The sequence below is a fragment of the Vipera ursinii genome (assembly GCF_947247035.1).
Source record: "Vipera ursinii genome assembly, chromosome: 4".
Taxonomy (NCBI): domain Eukaryota; kingdom Metazoa; phylum Chordata; class Lepidosauria; order Squamata; family Viperidae; genus Vipera; species Vipera ursinii.
In genome coordinates this window covers 84,803,726-84,817,841 of record NC_139514.1, presented here as the reverse complement: position 1 = coordinate 84,817,841, position 14,116 = coordinate 84,803,726, and the positions used below count along the sequence as shown (strand labels likewise).

General features: G+C 45.3%; 1 protein-coding gene across 4 annotated transcripts in view; it reads left to right on the top strand.

Annotated features, from left to right (window-relative positions):
- Positions 1-1,863: 1,863 nt before the first annotated feature.
- MGAT4A (alpha-1,3-mannosyl-glycoprotein 4-beta-N-acetylglucosaminyltransferase A) overlaps positions 1,864-14,116 on the top strand; it is a 94,936-nt gene continuing 82,683 nt past the window's right edge. For 3 of the 4 annotated variants that reach the window (XM_083362480.1, XM_083362479.1, XM_083362482.1), the window contains exon 1: positions 1,911-2,083. The gene's annotated coding sequence lies outside the window, so the exon portion shown is untranslated. Of the gene's footprint in view, positions 2,084-14,116 lie in introns of all 4 variants that reach the window. The other variant, XM_083362481.1, reaches the window with a different exon arrangement.

Below are 14,116 nucleotides of genomic sequence, written 5' to 3'. Positions count from 1 at the left end.
GACTGCTGCCCTAGGTGAGCAACAAACCAGCTTTAAGTCATCATTAAGGCTGCAGAAATGAGTTTTCTTCCATTAGATTTACCATGCCCCATCACAGGTTCAATCTATGTAAAATCCCTATCGGTTTGTCACCCACTATATTGAAGGTGAATTCAGGTGACTTGTCACGAGTGTGACCAGCATGGCTCCTCTGTCATCATCTCTTCAGCCATTTTCTCCTTACTTTTGCTTCCAGATTTTCTTTGAAAATTGCTTTATCATATTTCCCTATTTTTGAAACAATATTTTCACCATGATTTCAACAAAGTAGAGGAGATAAAAGCAGACCTCCCCTATTTTATTTGGGGAAGAAAAGTGGTTGTTTGTACAATTCCATTTTACCAGTGTTCAGAAATGATATTGGTAGACTAAGGGCACCATCTATCTAGCTGTTCTACCTTTCCTTATTGCAGTCCCTAGAAAATAATGAGGAATGATGAATTTTCCAATCCTTTAAAATTAAGGTGTATAGCTTACCAGGTATATATATATAATATATATATATTACCTGATTGCAGAGTCATTGCCTGTTCCCCTTCCCTACTCTCTGTAACTATTTCTGTTTTGATGCCCTCCTATATGTTTCTTTCACACTATTTTAATTTGGAAAGATAGTCAATAGCTGTTTGGGAGGAAAAGATATATTGATGTAGAGAACTGTGAAATCCGTCACACAATTTGTACCGTACTGTTCCATGTCATTTCTGCTAACAGCGAAGTGCAGGAGATAAGAGCAAAGGAGAAAGCGAGAAGTAGAAAAACCTGTCAAGATAAACACCACTCTGCAGTGGCTTCAAATAAATGTAAAGGAGGGGAAAAAGGTAGCAAAGGGAACAACAGATTTTATGTCAATATTGTTTTGTGGTCACTCAAGGAGACATGGGCAGCACTTCAATAGGAAAAGGCTCAGTGATGTCTTTTACTAATCTGCACGGTTCTCCTTTGGCTTCTGTACACACAGAACTTTAAAAAAAAACCCTCTAAAAAGTGGTTAAAAGAATAACTATGTATGCCTTCAGGTAATATAGAAGCTATAATCTGGCTAAAGAGAAGTTTTAGATGATGTGTCATTGTTTTCTACCTCTAGCAACCATATATTGCCCAGGATGGCATTTTAGGTCTTCCAGTGTTGTACTCATCCCCATCCTAACTGAATCCATCCAAGTTGCTGCTGCTCATCTCTTCTGTCCTTCCAGCATTACAGCCTTTTCCAAGGAGCTTAGGTTTTTTTTTGTTCTAAGACAAAACCTTCGTATGGTTTTTGTTCAATTTTATTCCAAACCATTATTTTAGATTCAAACAGATCTTTCAAATGATGAATTTAGTAGAACTAATTGCCTGCTAGTTGGCCCAGAGAACGTGAAAGGAAGTGTCATTTTTTTTTCTTTCTTCGGTAAGATTACAATTTTTTTCAACAGAGCGGTCAGAACAGAGTATTGTGTAAAAACAAGCTGAAAAAGGAAAAGCAACCCGCATTTCAGATAAGATCAAGGATGTTAAGATGAACTATTACTAGTAGTTATGTTTGCTAGCGCTGTGGTCTGTTCCCCAAATATCCTTTTGCGTATATACTGGGGTGGAATTAAAAGCGAGGAAACGGTACCGTCTTACGCACTCTTACGTGAGAGTAAGAGCAAGCGAACGCAGCAAACACCACTTGCAAAACCACTCTTTTCCACAACTCCGCACCTCCACCGAAAAGAAAGCTCGCGAGACTTGTATATAAGGCCTGGGTTGGGGACTGACATCTTCTTAGGCCATCAGTTGCAAAAGACCATTCAAGCAAAGATTGTTAATTGGTGACTTTTGCGGCTTGTCTTGGCCAACGGCAGCGCGAGTAAGTGAAGGGAGGCGGGTACTCCCAGCCTAGCCGGGGAGGCTCGTGGTGCCTGAAGTCAACTATTGCCCTGGGAGGGGTTTTTCTCCTGCACGGCATCCAGAAGGTAGTTTCTCGGTTAACGGCGACGTTCATTGCGAGCGAGGTTTCCGTTGCAACTGCGCACGCTGGAGTCCCGGTGCAGGAGCGGCGATTCTGCGGGCCAAGGTGAGCGTAGCTGTTTCTGCTCCGGGCTGTGGTGGTGGTGGTGGTGGTGTGTGTGTGTGGGGGGGGGCTTGCTTTCACCTGAGGGAGCGTTGCTGGCTATGGAGGCCTTGGAATGACTTGGCGGAGGTTGGAGAGAAGCTTGCAGGGCATCTGCTCCGAATGACAGCATCGGGTGATGGATGCAACCGGGGCGGGTAGCAAATATGAGGGACAGAGGGGAAGGGGGGGTGCTATAGGCCGGGTGGTACTCCTGGCCGCTGCAGTCTCTTCGGGCTCGCCGGGGAAACGTCCGCGGATCGGCTTTGGAGTAAATGCAACAAATGTGGCAGTTCGGGTTCTTTTTTTTCTTCTTTCACGCGTTCGGATAGATACAGGTAGGAAAGAGAAGACGCGGGAAGTAAGCAGTGGGAGGACGGTCGGAGGTTATGGGGGGGGGGGAGCTGCGTGTCTGCTTGCCAGTGAGGGCGCGCGGAAAACTCGCGTGCCGTGGGACTGCTGTTCTCCGGCTGCTGTGCTTCAGAGGAAGGGCGGACTGGCGCCGAGTCTGCTGTATGTCCGACTGTGCGACATGTGGGACTTCCCCTCCAAAAGGAGATTATTTTTGTGGTTGTGTAGCCTGGGAAATGGCAGTCTTGCCTGTGGGATGTCACCCCCTTCCCTTTCCACACAAGCAGGTTTAGGAGAGGGTGTTGCTGTGGATCTGTATAAAATCTGTGTGAAGTATGGAAAACCGAGGTGGAATTCCGCTCGCGGGCGCAAAAAAGCGGCTATATTAAGTTCTTGGGTACGGAAAAATGTGAAGAAATAGGTGTGGTGGAGAGTCACTTTCTGTAAGTGCAAGAGCAAAAGTTCAGATCGGTATAAACAGTAAAACTATTTAATGAAAAATACTTGTGAATTATGTACACAGGATTTAGATTATTTTTGCTCTGCATTTTCACCTAAAAGTAGCTAAAAGGATTTATTTAAAACAATACTTAAGGTATCCATTACTTTGCTTGATTACACTGTCTGAAAATGTTAGTTGTCCTAATGTTTTTGCAGCTCTGTGACAAAGCTGCCTATTTATTTGTTGCATTTATATATTTTGTTTTTTCAGTTATCCTGGGCAATTAGCTCAAAGTTACCCAGTAAATTTTGTAGTTGCCCAGTCCTAATTGACCACACTGGCACTTTTTTATAATTATGTCTGTGTAATAGTTTCTAAAGGGACGTGGTGGCTCAGTGGGTTAGGATGCTGAGCTTGTCGATCAGAAGGTCTCGGCAGTTTGGTGGGTCGAATCCCGAGTGCTGCGTAACAGAGTGAGCGCCTGTTACTCGTCCCAGCTTCTTCCAACCTAGCAGTTTGAAAGCACGTAAAAATGCAAGTAGAAAAATAGGGACCACTACGGTGGGAAGGTAACAGCGTTCCGTGCGCCTTTGGCGTCTAGTCATGCCGGCCACATGACCATGGAGTCGTCCTCGGACAAACGCTGGCTCTTCGGCTTTGAAACGGAGATGAGCACCAGCCCCTAGAGTCAGAAACAACTAGCACGCATGTGCGGGGGAACCTTTACCTTTACCTTACTAATAGTTTCTAGTGCCTATATTATATTAATTTTATTTGTAGGAGTATGTAACTTATTAAATTAGGCCATAACATTATTCAGGTATTATTTTAATAATAGTAACAAAGAGGTAGAGAGCAGCATAAACAATTTGAATGACAATATGATCATTGTCAGTATTCAAGGCCAGTATTCCTAGGCATATAGCGATGTCACAAAAATTTCAAAACTAGGTCAGTTGTATGATATTGTGAAGTGCACAATGTCACTTGTTCCTTTATTCCCTTTTATATATCATATATTTTTATTTATATACACACAGATACACTTTACGTACAGTGCATTCAGAAAGTATTCAGATCCCCTTCACTTTTGTCATGCTGCAGTCTGATTCTGTAGTTGAAATTCATTGTACTCTATAATAAGTGTAAATTAAATGTAAACAGAATTTTAGAAATGTCTGTACATTTATTAAAAAGAAAAAAACTGAAATATCACATTGGCATAAGTGTTTAGAACCCTCACTCAGTACTTTATTAAAGCACCTTTGGCAGCAATGACAGGTTCAAGTGTTTTTGGATATGATGTGACAAGCTTTGCACACCTGGATTGGGGGATTTTCTGCCATTCTTCCTTGCAAATCATCTCAAGGTCAGTCAGGTTGGATGGTGACCGTCATGGACAGCAATTTTCAGGTTCCTCCAGAGATGTTCAATAGGGTTCAAGTCAGGGCTCTGGATGGGCTCCTGTGTTGTCTTGGCTGTGTGCTTAGGATCATTGTCATGTTGGAAAGTGAACCTTCGGCCCAGTCTGAAGTCCCAAGCACTGTGGAACAGGTTTTCATTGAGGATATCCCTGCACTTTGTTCCATTCAGCTTTCCCTCAACCCTGACCAGTCTCCCAGTTCCTATGCTGAAAAACAATCCCAGAGCATGATGCTGCTGTCACCATGCTTCACTGTTGGGATGGTATTGGGCAGATGATGAGCGGTGCCTGGTTTCCTTCAGACATAAGGTTTAGAATTGAAGCCAAACAGTTCAATATTGGTTTCATCAGACCAGAAAATGTTGTTCCTCATAGTCTGAGAGTCCTTCAGGTGCTTTTTTGCAAACTTCAAGTGGGCTTTCATGTATTTTTCACTGAGGAGAGGCTTCCATTTAGCCATTCTTGTCATAAAGCCCAGATTGGTGGAGGGCTGCAGTGATGGTTGTCCTTCTGGAATTCTGTCCCATCTCCTCACAGGATCTCTGGAGCTCAATCAGAGTGACCATTGGGTTCTTGGTCACCTCTCTGCCTAAGGCCCTTCTCCCCGATTGCTCAGTTTGACCAGGCAACCAGCTCTTGGAAGAAGCCTGGTCGTGCCCAACTTCTTCCATTTGAGAATTATGGAGGCCACTATGCCCTTAGGAACCTTCAGTGCAGCATAAATTTTATTGTAGCCTTCCCCAGATCTGTGCCTTGCAATAATCCTGTCTCTGAGCTCTGCAGGCAGTTCCTTTGACCTCATGGCTTTTGCTCTGCTACAGTATGCATTGTCGGCTGTGAGGCCTTCTTATAGAGAGGTGTGTGCCTTTCTAAATCATGTCCAATCAATTTAATTTACCATAGATCAACTCCAATCAAGGTGTAGAAACATGTTGGCAACAATCAAGAGAATTTCATATGTTGCAAAGGGTCTGAATATTTATGCCAATGTGATATTTCAGGGGAGGGCAGCGCGGGGCTGTAGGTACTCAAGATAGTTGGGGTGGATCCAACCTGCCGCGGGGGGTGGGAGTGGGACTTTAGTCACGGACGGCGAGAGGAACCTTCGGAAGGGGAAGAGGGAACGAAGAGGAGGGTGGAGCGATCGGGGAGCCGGTAACTCAAGTTCCCCGAGTGGCTTTCAGCACTGGAGAAAATGCAAAATCGCTCGAGACCAAACTCGAAGGAATCAGCTGCCAGTGGGAGTGAGGCGATCCGTGCGGTCCCGTGACAGCCAGTCGGGCAAGCAACGCAAAGAGCGGCAGGGCTTTATTTTTGCACCGTGGAGCTCCCCCTCCCCCCAAACTCCCCCTCCTTCCCACTTCCCAGAGCTGAATACAGGGTATTAACCAGCGGCGGAGGCTTGCAGAACGGCAGATCGAGCCTCTGCCGGCAGAGTTTGGAGTTGGGTAAGGAAGCGCAAAATTCAGGAAGGAAAGCGGGGCGGCGGGCGAACGGGAGACCTGCCGACGTTTGGGGAGGTTTGGGGAGGTGCGCGCCGGGGAAAAGGCTGGGAGAGGAGGGGGTCCGGGCTGGGGGGGAGGGATGGGGTGGGGGAGAAGGAGGCTTCCCGGGCTGGGGGGGGAAGCAGAAGCGAGGGATCAGGACTCCTCCCGCTTGGCTGCTGCCGCCGCCGCCACCACTCCTACGGCCGCCGCCACCTGCTCTCTCGGCTGGTTGCTTTCTGCTTCTCTCCCCTGCCCTGCCCCCCCGCCTGCCCTCCTTCCTGCCTTCCTCCCCTCCGCCTCGCCTTCCCCGCTCCCGCGTTTTCCCTCTCCCCGCCTCGGATTCTGGGTGATTCCCCGGGAGAGGGCGATGGGATTCCAGCAAGCTTTCAAGCCTTCTCGGCGGTCTCCGGCACGGCTCAGGAAGCGTTTCTGCGCCGCCCGGCCGGAGCCTTTGCCTCCTTCCCTCCCCCAAGCGAGGCGTCCTTTTTCAAGTTGCAAAACCAAGCGGGGTGAAGCGGGCTGTCGGGAAAGACATTGCCGCCTCCTCCTCCTCCAGCGGCAACACCTCCGGTCGGGCCCTGGTGGCGGAGGAGGCAGTGGCAGAGGCGGCCGCAGCACCGGCAGCCTTCCTAGCAGCGGCAGAGACAGAGGCGGCGGCGACGGAGGAGGAGGAGGCGGCGGCGGCTGCAGAGGCAGCTTCCTGGCGGTCTTCTTCCTCTTGGCTTCCTGCCTCTCCGCCCACGGTGCGAGCTCGGATGTTACGGGGCTGGCCGGCCCGGACTGGGTCGGGCGAGTCGATCACCTCCTCCTCCTCCTTCTCCCGCTCCCTCTCCTCTCCAGGGTGACCCTCCTGAATGTCTTTCCCGACAGCCCGCTTCACCCCGCTTGGTTTTGCAACTTGAAAAAGGACGCCTCGCTTGGGGGAGGGAAGGAGGCAAAGGCTCCGGCCGGGCGGCGCAGAAACGCTTCCTGAGCCGTGCCGGAGACCGCCGAGAAGGCTTGAAAGCTTGCTGGAATCCCATCGCCCTCTCCCGGGGAATCACCCCGAATCCGAGGCGGGGAGAGGGAAAACGCGGGAGCGGGGAAGGCGAGGCGGAGGGGAGGAAGGCAGGAAGGAGGGCAGGCGGGGGGGCAGGGCAGGGGAGAGAAGCAGAAAGCAACCAGCCGAGAGAGCAGGCGGCTGTGGCCGTAGGAGCGGCGGCGGCAGCAGCCAAGCGGGAGGAGTCCTGATCCCTCGCTTCTGCTTCCCCCCCCAGCCCGGGAAGCCTCCTTCTCCCCCACCCCATCCCTCCCCCCCAGCCCGGACCCCCTCCTCTCCCAGCCTTTTCCCCGGCGCGCACCTCCCCAAACCTCCCCAAACGTCGGCAGGTCTCCCGTTCGCCCGCCGCCCCGCTTTCCTTCCTGAATTTTGCGCTTCCTTACCCAACTCCAAACTTTCTCTAGCGCCCCTGTGCTTTAGGAGGGGGAACCAAAGGCGGAGCCGTTTCTCTCTCTCTCCCCCCCCCCGCTTTTGCCGCTCCCCCACCCAACCAGTATCCCGCTTCTTCCTCGGCAGCTTTGCAGATGGGCCACACACACACACACACAAAAGCACAGAGAGTTCCCCTTCCCCCTTGTACAGGAATGAAAGGCCCCCCGAAGGAAGCCCAGCCTCTTCACCGCACCGATCCGCTGAGGAGGAAAAAAGCTTATTTCTATTGCCACATGCAAACTAAATTAAAACAACTTGGGAAGCTTGCCCGTGGGCTGCATTTAGAAGGATTTGGGGGCTTTTGTGATTTGCTTCGCCTACAAGTGCCTTAACCACGACTAGCCCATGGCTCCAATTCAACAAAAAACGCTCTCTCGGTGCCTTCCAGATGCGCGAAGGTCACCCTGACTACAACCAGCCTGGGATTTGGAAAGGCTTCCCAGGTTATTGGGACAGACTGGCTCGAATACTTGGGGTAACATTTTTCAGGAGGAGGATCCTTATGTCCACCCTGATAGGGCATCTTCCCCTCACAAATCTTCCCTTCCCTTCCAAGCGGGAGCCCCGCAGCAAATGACCAGCGTGTGAATGGGCGAGTGTCGCCGTCCCCAAACAACGCAATTCCTTGCAGCGATGCGGACAAGAGGGAAAGGAAGCCCAGCGGCCGGACCGCGCTCCCGCCCTGCCTCCCCAAGGGCTCGTGCGCGTCCTAATGGCTTGCGCGCGGCCTCTCGCAAGGTTGCTGCCCCTCGTGAGCCCGCTGGCTCCGTCTCTCTCTCTCTCTTCCTTCCTCCCTCCCTCGGTCTCCCCATCCCCCTTTTCCGGCTCAGCCCCACTTCACCAGGAGACCAAAACGGGGACATCATGGCAGAGCGGAGGAGACACAGGAAGCGGATCCAGGTACCGGGCTGGCTTATCTCCTCCCTCTTTTCGCAACCGCTCTGCGGGATGAGTTTCCCTTTTCCTTCTGGCTCACCCCCCCCCCGGCCGGGTCACCCTTCCCTCCCTCCTCCCCCTCCGCCTCCTCAGAGGCCGCCGCCAGTCAGCATCTCTCCTACCGTTTCTGCAGCTTTTCCGTCGCCCCCGCCGCTGCTCCCCCTTCCCCGCGGAGCCGGCCGCATCCAGCGCCTTCTTCCTCTGGAGGGGAAATCGTGGCCCCTCCAGTTCCCGCTTCTTTGGGCCAAGCGCCGCCTTGAAGGTTTGGAGAGCTGCGCGCGCACCAGGCGACTGGTTGCCGACCCGTGCTCTAGCTCAATGGATTTTATAGCTTTAAAGTGAAAGTGCGTAATAAGTGAAAGTGGGGGAAGATGGCGGCTAAAACTTCTAAAGCTCTTCGGAATGCGGGGTCTTCCCTGGTGCAAGAGACCTCATTGCAAGCTTTGCTTCCTCCTGCATCTCCCCCGGTATTGACGCTTAAGGATTTACAAGATGCTCTTGGAAAGCACGCACAACTGATGTCTGATATGATGGATGAAAAGTTGAAAAAGCTGGAGGAGAAATTGGAGAAGAAAATGGAGGAGAAAATGGAGAAATTGGAGAAGAAGATGGAAGAGAAGCTGAGAGCAATGAGGGTGGACATTTTGTCTATGGTTGAATCCGTAGCTGAATGTGTGCTACAGCTGGATATAAAAGTGGAGGATCTCAGTCAAAAGAACTCTATATTAGAAGCAAAGGTATTAGAAAATGAAAATATAAGGGATAAAATGGACGAAGAATTGAGCCTTGTTCAGTATAATCAGATGCAGAATGCTATTAGAATTAGGGGTTTAAAGGAGAATGGTAAAGAAGATCTAAAGCAGCTGATTTCTGAGGCTCTGGAAGGGGTACTGGGCCAGTCAGCATCTGAAATTGAGGGAAATATGGACAAAGTTTTTCGTGTAAATTCATGGATTGCAAGACAGAGGAAGTTACCCAGAGATGTGGTGGTCTATTTTACAAAGAGAGTAATTAGAGATGAAGTCATTCAAGCTGCTTATGATACTAATTTGGTAGTGGCTGAGCAAGAAGTTTTGGTTTTAAAAGAGATTTCTCCGAAGATCTTAAGGAGAAGGAAAGATTTCGCATTTCTAGTACAGGAACTTAAGAAACGTGATATTAAGTTCAGATGGGAGATTCCAGTTGGGTTGGTGACAACGCACGAAGGTAAAAGACATCGTTTGGTTACTGTGGCTCAGGCACGTGATTTTTATAGTAATGTGTTAAAAGCAACCCCCCTATCATTTTTGGAAGCTGCAAAAGGATACGGTGTGGGAAAGTTTCAAGATGTTGCAGATAGACAGACAGTGGACAATGGTGTTGGAGGGGATCAAGCTACAGTCTCATCGGTTGCTGCAGGAGGCCAGAAGATGACGCGTGCCGCCCTAAGAAGAGCGAGACGAGAGCAAGAGCAAGACCAGCGGAAAGTTATGGAATCTTCAAAGTGTGCTTACAATGAAGATGTAGGAGGAGAGCGGTCTAAAGAAGTTTTGGGGGTCATGACAGAGGTGCTCCAAAAGTTTTGGGGCGTTAAGATTGCTGATTAAATTTTTAGATTAGAATGTCAATGGAGTAAAATTATTATAGAGGAGAAAGAAAGTTTTTTTTTCTTTTTTTTTAATATTTTATACAATTTAAGATTGATGTTATTTGCTTGCTAGAAAAGTATATTAGGGTTATGGACTTAAAGTATGTGTTGAACTAAGAGTGGGTATGTAAACTCCTAATTAACAACAAGTTGTCTTAGAGATTGCCTAATTTTTTTTTTATATATACTCTTTTTATTTGAACTTTTATTTGAACTTAAGGATGATTTGGAACTGTGAGACATTTGGCGTGATATATGCAAGAACTATTTTTGACTATAGTTTAGTTTGGTTGGAGATTATTAAGATTAATAGAGATAAGCGCTTTTGGTGCGTAACTGAGAATTTGTTTGGAAATTAGAGAAAGGTGGGAGAATGCAAACAGCAGGTGAAAGTTTTTTTTTTCTTTTCTCAATTTATTTTGAGTAAAGATCTTTTTCTGTTTTCCTCTTTTTCTTTTCTACTTTATTTGTAATATTAATATTGTTTGTACTCATTTTATATGAGCTAGAGAGAGATAGAATTTATAGTTTATTGTTGATAATATAGGGGTGTTTATGTTTGTTTTTTAATTTTATGCCCTGTATTTAGCTCTGGGAAGTCGGGGGGGGGGGAGTGGGGGAGAGGGATAGGGGTGGGGGAGGGGGGGATTAAAGTCAAAATGTATTGTAAAACTTTTTAAATAAAAAAAAAAGAAGCTCATGGTCTGAGCCACAGTCAGCTCCTGGTCTAGTTTTTACTCACTGTATAGAGCTTCTCCATCTTTGGCTGCAGAGCATATAGTCAATCTGATTTCTGTGTTGACCGTCTGGTGATGTCCATGTGTAGAGCCGTCTCTTGGGTTGCTGGAAAAGAGTGTTTGCTATGACCATCGTATTCTCTTGACAAAATTCTATCAGCCTGTGCCCTGCTTCATTTTGTACTCCAAGGCCAAACCTGCCTGTCAGTTATCCTTTGGCTTCCTACTTTAGAATTCCAATCCCCCATGATGATAAGGACATCATTTTTGGGTGTTAGTTCTATAAGGTGCTGTAGGGCTTCATAGAACCGGTCAATTTCATCCTCTTCAGCACCGGTGGTTGGGGCATAGACTTGGACTACTGTGATATTGAATGGTTTGCCTTGGATTCGAACTGAGATCATTCTGTCATTTTGAGGATTGTATCCCAGTATTGCTTTTCCTACTTTTTTATTGACTGTGAAGGCTACTCCATTTCTTCTGAGGGATTCTTGCCCGCAGTAGTATACCTGATGGTCATCTGAATTAAATTCACCCATTCCTGTCCATTTTAGTTCGCTGATACCTAAGATGTCGATGTTTAGTCTTGTCATCTCTTGTTTGACCACGTCCAGCTTTCCTTGATTCATGGATCTTACATTCCAGGTTCCTATGGAGAAAAAATCTTTACAGCATCGGACTTTCCTTTCACCACCAGACATATCCACAGCTGAGCGTCCTTTCGGCTTTGGCCCAGTCGCTTCATTCTTTCTGGCGCTACTAGTACTAGCCCTCTGCTCTTCCCCAGTAGCATATTGGACGCCTTCCGACCTGAGGGGCTCATCTTCCAGCATCATATCGTTTTGCCTTTTGGTACTGTCCATGGGGTTTTCATGGCAAAGATACTGGAGTGGTTTGCCATTTCCTTCTCCAGTAGATCACGTTTTGTCAGAACTCTCTGCTATGACCTTTTCGTCTTGGGTGGCCCTGCACGGCATAGCTCATAGCTTCATTGAATTACGCAAGCCCCTTCACCACGACAAGGCAGTAATCCATGAAGGGGGTGAACTCACTGGCACACATTAAAAAATGAAATTCTGATGCCTGCTCTCAAAAGAAAAGAATATGTTATTTAATAATACTAGTCCAGTGTTTTATTTTTTGTTGGTTTTTTTTTGCAGGAAGTGGGAGAAAAGCTTAAATACATGAAAGACAAACTTCAGCACTATTGACCTTGTAGGTAGGAGGACAGTTGTGTTAATCTATGGTGGTTGAAACACATCAGGATTCTGGTAGCACCTTTTCTGACTAACAAGTTTTGTTAAAAGGCATACATTATTGAACAGATGGCATTGCAGTTCTTGAAAGAATATGCCTTTTCATAAAATTTAATAATCAGTGTTTTAAAACAGATATATTAAAAATAGTGTTTGTTTAACAACTCCCTGCATGCCTGCTGTATGGTCACATCTAATTATATTTGAGGGACAAATAAAATAGAGAAGTTTAAAAACAAAATAATAAAAACATAATTACTATAAATCTCCTAATTGAACAGTGAGAATAAAATCTAGTTGGGGGGAAAAACCTGCTCATCCTTTATTTTGCCAACCATAAGAGTAATAGTTATGCCTCAACCAGTACTAGATTTGCTGTCACTATTGGTCTTATACATTTAATTGTTTAATAATCTTGATAGTTTGTTTTCCCTGGAGCTGATTTGAATTTTACTTATATTTTATTGTCAGTTTTTGATATACTGAAACTTACACTCTTTGCAGATTATTTATTATTTTCATGTGGCATTTCTTTGCTACTGTTGACAAATACTATTTTTGTTTGGCAAAAATGGCATGTTTTACTATGCCTGTGTACAGTCACATAGCAGAATCAGCAGAACATTTTTTTTATAATTACAATAATAAACACCTTCAAAGTAAAGCCAATATGGATGAATTGCAGTTGCCTTAGAACTGCTGAGGAGATTCATAACAGAAAACAGATATTTGAATGAGTAACTGCTCATACACATAGACACAGATTTTATTCATGGAATGTATCAATATATCTAGAGTTTTTGTATCCCTTTTTCTCCAATTTAGTTTTCTGAAATTCTTCTTTCCTTTAGGAATGTTTCCAAACATTCCCTAGCCCTTTTCTATATTAGCACATGAGCACATGTGTGTGAGCTTTTTTTTTTTTGGTGTTGACCAATGGGCAGATGCCTCTGTGATTTTTATTTTTTCTTTTTTTATGTAAATTTTATTGGTTTTTAAAAGGGTGGGGAGGAAAATGAAGGGATAGGGTGTGGGATTGGGATAGCGGGAAAGTTGGGGGAGGGGTTGGGGTTACCCCAATTACATTCAATATTTAGCAAATAGCATATTGTCTGGGTTGATATATATCAATAGAAGTAGTAAGAACAATGATTGATAACAGTAATATATAGAGCAAATTATAGTAAACAATGTTAAATTTTCAATCTATAATATTTTTCTTAGTAGAATAAGGTCAAGAATAAGTATCACATTCCTTTCTCTCTAATTCGTTTGTCTAGCCATTGATAAAATTTATTCCAGGTTCTATAGTAGACTAAATGCTCTTTTTCTTTAATCTCTAAAGTTAATTATCCATTTCTGCACAGTCTAATATTTTCTTAATTAGAATTTCTTCAGTTGGTAAACTCTCATTTTTCCAATATTGGGCATACATAATTCTCGCTGCTGTCTCTTTATCATAATTGGGATCTATCATTCCTAACAAAAACAATTCTGGTTTAAATTCTATTTGTTTTTTAACCATCTCCAACCATAAATGTATCTTAAGCCAGAACCTTTTAGCTTTAAAACACGTCCACCAGAGAGGATAAAAGGTACCTGATCTTTGGCTGCATTTCAAACGTTTGAAGTATTTTTAAACATTTTCGCTAGTCTCACTGGTGTCATGTGCCATCTATAAAACATTTAATACAAATTTTCTTTATATGATACAGCTTTAGTTAATCTAATATTTCTATCCCATAACTTTTCCCATTCTTCAAGTTCTATAGTGAGACCAACATTTTTTGCCCAAATTATCATTGTTTCTTTAACTTGTTCTTCTTACATCTTTAGATTAAGCAGAAATCTGTAAAGTTTTTTAATCAGCTTCTCATCTGTTTTAACAATATACGATTGAGTTTTGTCTGTTCATTGTAGAGCCCCGTTGTTTTCAAGTCTTTTTCATATCTTGTTTGAATTTGTAAGTATGGCCACCATGCTAAATCAATACCTTGTTGATATAGGTCTTGCCTAGATTTCAATCTTCCTTCATTATCCAATAAGTCCTTATATGTTACAAGTTTATCATAATTAATTAAGTTTGGGTAAGCAAAAGTTTCCATTGTTGAAAGCCATTCAGGTATCTTAATATAAGTTTTTTCCTTTATTTTTTCCCATTCTAAGAGAAGTGCGTTTCTTACGGTATGGTTCTGAAAGTATCTTTAAGTGATGTATCCAGTCTGTATCGCAATAGAGTAAAATCCCTTCTGGAATCAGCCATCTAA